Below are 7,132 nucleotides of genomic sequence, written 5' to 3' on the forward strand. Positions count from 1 at the left end.
TCAAATAAATGAATAAAATCTTAAAAAAGTAATAATTACTTATAATTTAATTATGTTTATTTAATTGTTTATGATTGACAACACCAGATATATATATTTTTCAATTTTATTCAGTAAATGTATTGCTGTTTGATAATAATGTTCAATTTGTTATGCTCATCTCCATTTGTCCCCAAACCAGTGTATCTAGAAAAACAGGACTATTTTTCTATTTTTAAAAGATTTGCTGTTTTTTATATTATAAAAATGTACATTATATTTGTTTTGAATATTTGATATTAATATCTACATAAATATGGAATATAGTTTAAATTTTCTGTTTATTTTATTTTATTTTTTTTTACTTTGGAGTAAAACAAGATTTCATTGTTGACAAGGTTACTTCTGAGTTGCAGAAATTCTTCTGGTTTTTCCGTGTACTCCCCCGTTCAATTTTGACTGCCATAATGAGACAGATAGCGCGAGGACACTTTTTTCTTGCATCTCTAGTGGAAACCTTAGCAGCAGACAGGAACTGCTCCAGGTCTGTCAAACGGATGCATTTTTACATAATTTTTTAAAAAATAAACAAGAATTGGGCTCCTGGGTGGCTCAGTCAGTTAACTGTCTGCCTTTGGCTCAGGTCATGATCCCAGGGTGCTGGGACTGAGTCCCACATCAGGCTCCCTTCTCCAGTGGGGAGTCTGCTTCTCCCTATTTCTCTACCGCTCCCCCTTGCTCATGCTCTCTCTGTCTCTCACTCTCTCTCTCTCAAATAACTAAATAAAAAGTCTTTAAGCAATAAATAAAATGAACAACTATTATAAGAGATACTCAATTTGACCTCTCTCCAATTTCAATTTCTTATAGCTCTCTCCCGGCTTACCACTTTTTGTATTTCCCCCTCACCTCCTTAGATCCAACAAACTGTTAGCTCTAACATGAACAATGATCTGCTCTTTCTATCAAACTTTTGTTGTCTAGAATCCATCAACTCTCTTCTCTATATTCCTCACACAAATTAATGTTAATGGTCAACCACTAAAATTACTAGATCTTATGCAACTTCAACTTATTTATATTTCCCTTCCTTTATGGGTCTTTACTGCAAAACTACAATATTAGTGAAATCTAACTCTTGGTCTAATTCTTGCCTGCAACCAAGCAGATAACATGTCTGGAAAAAAAAAAATGTGACAATGATTTTTAATTTTTAATCTCCAGACAATTCTCCCAGATTTATATATCCAAATGCTTACTCAGCATCTCCAATTAGACATTTAACAGACAACTCAAACATAATATATCCTCAGCTGCCAAAATCTTCACCCAAAGTGTTTAATAAAGTTAGCTCTGTCTTTCCAGTAGTTCCTTCTGAAAACCTCAGTCATCATGATCCTTCTTCTTTAGTATAAAACAATCTCTTGAGGAATCCTGTTAATTCAAAATTGCCCAAAGTCTAATTTTTTTTTTCTCTCTACCCTCTACATTTACCCCATGTTCCAAACCACCATCATCTCTAACTTGGATATATCTCGTATCTCACTACTTTCACACTGACTTAATCAATTATAAACAAAGAAATGCTTCCTACAAGAGAGAGAGAAAAAAAAAACAAACTAATTTTAGTTTTGTACCATCTCACTTTTGATATTAAAACTCTTTCACTAACTTAAATTCATTCCAATCTTAGCCAGTCCTGACCACACACACACACACACACACACACACACACACATATCCTTTCCAAAGATTCCTATTCCACAAACCTTTGACAACTTTCTCTTTCCTTAACAAAATAAACATTTTATATACTTTGCATATAAGGATGTTTCCCTTATTATTTTAAAAGCTTTAGTTACATAATTAATTAGAATTCTTAACACTTAGAAACTGTAATTTGTAATGAAAACTAAATAAGCCATTGTGAACTGTTATACCAGCATTCTTTAGACTGGCAAATTTATGAATACCTTTCATAAATTCTAGAACATATGCCTTTTTCAATTTTTCAATGTAGCACTAAAGCAGTCAAATATCTTTTAGTTTTTCTGTGATAAGAAGTTAAAAGTGGATAAACCTATGTTCGATAATGACTATTTCAGTAATTGATCTTATTTGGAAATGATATAGATATTTAATGACTATCCATCAGCTAGGGTAACTTAGCAAAACTCTAAAGTTTTAAATTACCAAAAAGATTTAAGGGAACTACTTCAGACATAAATATTGCTGAAAAGTTTCTTTATAAACTTTTATCTTATATATCTCTATTTACGTCATTTCTTAATTATTAAGTTGGTCATTAAAATTTCATGAGACATTAAGTAGCTATCATCTTATCTTTTTTGCTGACAAATTCTGTAAGAGATAACATGACCTCATTTGACCTTCAGTAAGCCTAGGTAGAATGAAAGTATTACTGCTAACTCTAAAGACATGCCTGTTTTAATTAAATGAACAAGCTTAAACTAGCTTTAATACTGAATATTTTCCCAGATCCCATGAACCTGAAATTCATTTGGATTAAGTTTCTATTACATTTCTGAGGATTTAATTTATATAAGTACTTAATTTTCTCTACAATTACATATAACTCTTTTGCAAATTAATTTTGGCAATATCACCTGGGTGTAGGAAATATCACACATCTACAATACACATAACCATAGACACACTTGAACGTAGAGACAGACACAAAGAGAAACTTTGGAATTCCCGTCTTTTAAGTTTCTGCCATGAAATGGGTATAACACAAAACTCACTAATTTATAAAAGCAGTTGGATTTTTCAAATAACCTTTCCTCCTTTTATTCTCCTTCCAATAACAATTACCCCCTGAAATTTGTATGTCAAAGAGATGGACTAGATAAGAGTTCTGGACAAAACCCTATGGAATATTTACATCTCAAGGTCACAGAAGAAAAGTGCAAGTTCCTCCAAGAAGGACTTTGATTCTATAAGGCCAATATTTAAAGCCTTTTGAGATACATAGAGAAGGTTTTAGGATTGGTAAAAAGAATTGGTGGACTTTGATTTGTTTCTGAAGCTACACTTCTGATCCTGTAAAGACTATATTTGTAAAACAAGAACAGCTATCTTTAATTTCTCAAAGAATTGACAACAAATTTAAACCAAAGGACTGATACACCCATTCACTTATGTTAGAATATTTTTCTTTCCCTCTGGGTACATTTAGCTTAGGGCAGAAAGACTAAAAACATTCTTATCAGGTTCTGAATATCACCTTCCAATTTGGCCAAGTTTTTGATCATTAGGTTATTAAATTTTTAAAAAATATCTTGTCAGATTTTAACTGGAACAAATAGTAGTTTGTTTTAAACAACCCCATGGACCTGAGAGGCATCCTCAAAAAAAGTACAAAATATCTTATCTTTCTCAAGATCTAGACTAACTCCCAAAAAGATCCAAAAGAAAGAACTGACAACCTGCATGTCCCAGGAAGGCAAAAAGCCAAGCCAAATTCTTAGGATGGAAAAATGAGTCAAGCAAGAAAGCAGTAGCTATCCCTGAGCAAGAAAGGATCAATAACCAATTGGTTTGGATGTGGAAAGGAAGGGACAATGTGAAATTTCATTTCCCTTTCTCTACTAGGTTCAGGAGGTAATCTATTTACAGTAACTTTTGAGGATCCTCCCTGGTTAAGAAATTTTTAAACTATGGCCCTTAGTTTGGCCTTTGACCAATGAGTGAAAGATACCTGTAGAAAATTCACTGTAGCCTCTGCTGGTTTTATTTTAAAAGGACAATGCTTAATAGTCTCTTCAGAGTGGAAAGGCAATTCAAAGTAATGAAGGATTGTTGGAAGAAAGGAGTCAGGGACAAGGGTTTCCTGCCCTAAGAGGAAACCACCTTTAAAAAGATTTTACACCACCCTGGAAGGATCCCTCCACCCTTTCTCACCCTTCTATGATAGGTAGATGCCAAAAACCTGATTGGCTGACAGGCTCAGGGAGGGTTAATCAGATTAAAACAGCCCATGAATGAGCCCATAAAAACCCCTAAACTTAGAAACTCCAGTGGTAACCCTCTAGGGTCCCCTACCTCTTCAGGAGCTTTGTACTATTGTTCAATAAGATTTATTGCTCAATAAACTTTGCTTTGCTGCCCACCATTCTTGGTTTGGTCTACCTCTCCACTCTTTGAAGCAGCATGACCAAGAACAGAGGGCACTAAGGAAAAGAAATCCTGTAACAAAAAGATTACCAGAATGAGTACTCAAATAAAGGATAGAGGGGAACGATGGAAGTTATGTCCATCTTATATGTCAGCTTTATAGTCTCTTGTTTTAGGTAACTTTTATCTCTTTTTATGAAGTTATCTCTTTTTATTAACTTTTTGCAATGGATCTTTTAATAAAACTATTTTGGAATTTTGAACCTTTTGGAGGCTTTTGCATGCCAATTAAAATAGGTATCCCATTCTGTTTCTTTAATTTGGGAATCCTTGCATTCAAGTACATTTTAAAAAATAATCTTATTTAAATGGAACATTCCCCATAATGACTATTGGACTAGTTGTCTTTAGTAAGATTATGCCATTTTTATAGATATCTACAGCATCCAGGACCACAGTTCTTAGATATAAAATTTTAAAAAAGACATCTTATGGCACACTCAACTCTTTGGATATAAAATATCTCATTTCTTTTAGCTTAGGTCTTTAGGTTTCTGAGAACAAAGCTAATATGCAAGAGGGATATGCTGTGGGGTTGGAGATTGTGGGGTATTTTACAGTACTTTGTTGCACTGAAATTTTCTTGAGGTTGGCAGATGAACTAGTGTCAGTCTGATGCCAACAGGCCAGGTCTGAAGACCCAGAGGAAGGTCCCAAAGGACAAGCCAAGAGGACCCTTGACTGCATGCAGGATGGTAAAAGCAGGAGGTGAAAGTAGAGTTTATTGAAGATACAGAGAGAACAGATACAGAGGGACCATCCAGGAAAGAAGCATGAGTCTCATCTTTGTTTGAGGTCTGGTCCTTTTTATTGAGGATGGTGGTCTGGTATACATGTCTTCTCAGGTATCCGGGAAACAGAAGGCCAAGGTCCAAGTGTCCATTATAAGACACTTATTCCTTGAAGCCAGGGGTCTTGCATTGAGATGTCTAGTGCCAATGGTTTAGATATTACCAATTGTGCTGGAAAACTCCAAAGATATCATTAACTCTTTGTCCCTTACAAGGAAGACATATATTAAGGCATGTGTAGGGCAAGGATACAGGTCCTAGCAAGAATAGAAGAGGAAGTAAAGGGGGGTAGGGGGAACCAACAGTTTTTTTTTTTTTCTTTCATGGGGCCCCTTTGATTTCCCTGTCTCATATCTAACCCATTCTGTAACCAACTCATCCTCACAGGAGTCTTCTTGAGGTGGCTAGTGCTCTAACAGGCTTTAAGTCCTCAGCCCATGCCCACCAAATTTTGCAGCTTTCTGGCTTCCAAGATCCTCATTAGCAGGACTTTATTGGACCCAGCTGAGCTCAAGTTAGACCCAGTCCAACGCCAGGACTAGGTTAGTTTTTCAGTCAGACCCAGTCTGATTCCTGTCACTAACCACCACCACCAATTCCCACGGAACTTTAGATTAAGGAAAGGATCGAACCAGCAGACTTCAACATATGGGGACTGTGGACTGATTCCACAGAAACGAGGAATTTCAGCTGCCACCAACAGCTCCTAACACAGAATCTGGGAGTCCGGGTACAAAACCAGGCCTAGGGTTTCTAATCAAATGGGGAACTGACTGGAAAGCCAATTAGATTGGGAACTCAATGCAAAGAGAGCAGAGCTCAAAACGAAGAGAAACTTAGGGCTCACAGAAATGGTGAGAAAGAGTGAACTCAAAGTGCTTATGGGTACCACACCTGTTTCTCCTTGTCCCTGTATGCCACAGGAAGTTTGTTTTGATTACCATCACTGTGACTAAATCTGTTAAAAAAAACAAAACAAAATATTCAGCTGAGTAAATTTAAAGATCTAATCGGCTGTATTCAATGATTCATAAATTGGGCAACACTCCATTTAGCAAATAGAGGGGAGATCTGAGGAGTTGTACAAAATGAAGATTTTTATCAGCAGAAGGAAGTTAAAAGAATGGATTATTTCAGCCCAGGTTACCTCACCTTACGGGAAGACGGGGTCTTACCATGCAAAGCATATCACCAATGGTAATCTGAAAATTCCAGACTGATTGGCTTAAAATTTCAGCCCTGGGAGAGACTGCAACTGCCATTAGATTAGGCTTTGAGTCTTGGTGGAGCTTAGCAAAAGTGATTCCATTTTGAGTCTATTGTTTCTTTTTAACAGGGTATTGATAATTATTGGATTTTTTATCATTTGTAACAAAATTCCATAGTATAACATTATGCATACCAGTATTATGAGCCTTTTTACTTTTAATATTGTATCAAGTTCTATTTATGTATAGGTTTTGTGTTTTAGTCCTAATGTGGTTTTTTTAAAGATTTTATTTATTTATTTATTTTATTTATTATTTATTTATGAGAGAGAGAGCGCATGTGAGCAGGGAGAAGAGCAGAGGAAGAAGGAGAGAATCTCAAGCGGACTCTGTGCTGAAAGCAGAGCCCAACTTGGGTCTCAGTTGCAGGACCCTGAGATCATGACCTGAGCCAAAACCAAGAAACCAATGTCCAACTGACTGAGCCACCCAAGCACCCCTAGTCCTAATGTTTTATTACTATTTTATTGTTCCAAGCTTAAACATTTTGAAAATATATTCAACACTACTATTTTTGGCCAAAGCCCAATTTAAAATCAGGCTATCTAGAAAAAGATCTCAATTTTTGGTCTGTTTATAGGAGTACATTTTATTAAGGATAGTTAGTATGTACCTAATGAAGGGAACTATCCAAGGATAAGTTCTGAAATTTTGGAAAATGAGCTACTGTTTTAATTGAGGTTTATTGGCAAAGTGTTATGGTAGAGTGAGATTATATCTAAGAACTGTGTAAGAATATGGATTTAGGGTTTTAATGCTGACATAATTATTAACAGTACCTTCAACCTCAAAAATGTTCTGTTTTGACAATAAATTATATAGTCGTTCAAAAGAGGCAGAATTTGCCACCACAAAATATGCCTCTTTGGCATTAGGATTATCTTCAGGTGATTATTT

At 35.5% G+C, this 7,132-nt stretch overlaps 1 non-coding gene across 1 annotated transcript; it reads right to left on the reverse strand.

The window, feature by feature from the left end:
- Window positions 1-412: 412 nt before the first annotated feature.
- Window positions 413-542, reverse strand: LOC123847254 (small nucleolar RNA SNORA31). Its single transcript, XR_006791495.1, has one exon. It is a non-coding gene; the product is annotated as a small nucleolar RNA SNORA31 (small nucleolar RNA).
- Between the last annotated feature and the right edge of the window lie 6,590 nt (window positions 543-7,132).

Source organism: Mirounga angustirostris, unplaced genomic scaffold (genome assembly GCF_029215605.1).
Source record: "Mirounga angustirostris isolate CCGP_5_RB_7025 unplaced genomic scaffold, mMirAng1.0.hap1 SCAF_6, whole genome shotgun sequence".
Classification (NCBI taxonomy): domain Eukaryota; kingdom Metazoa; phylum Chordata; class Mammalia; order Carnivora; family Phocidae; genus Mirounga; species Mirounga angustirostris.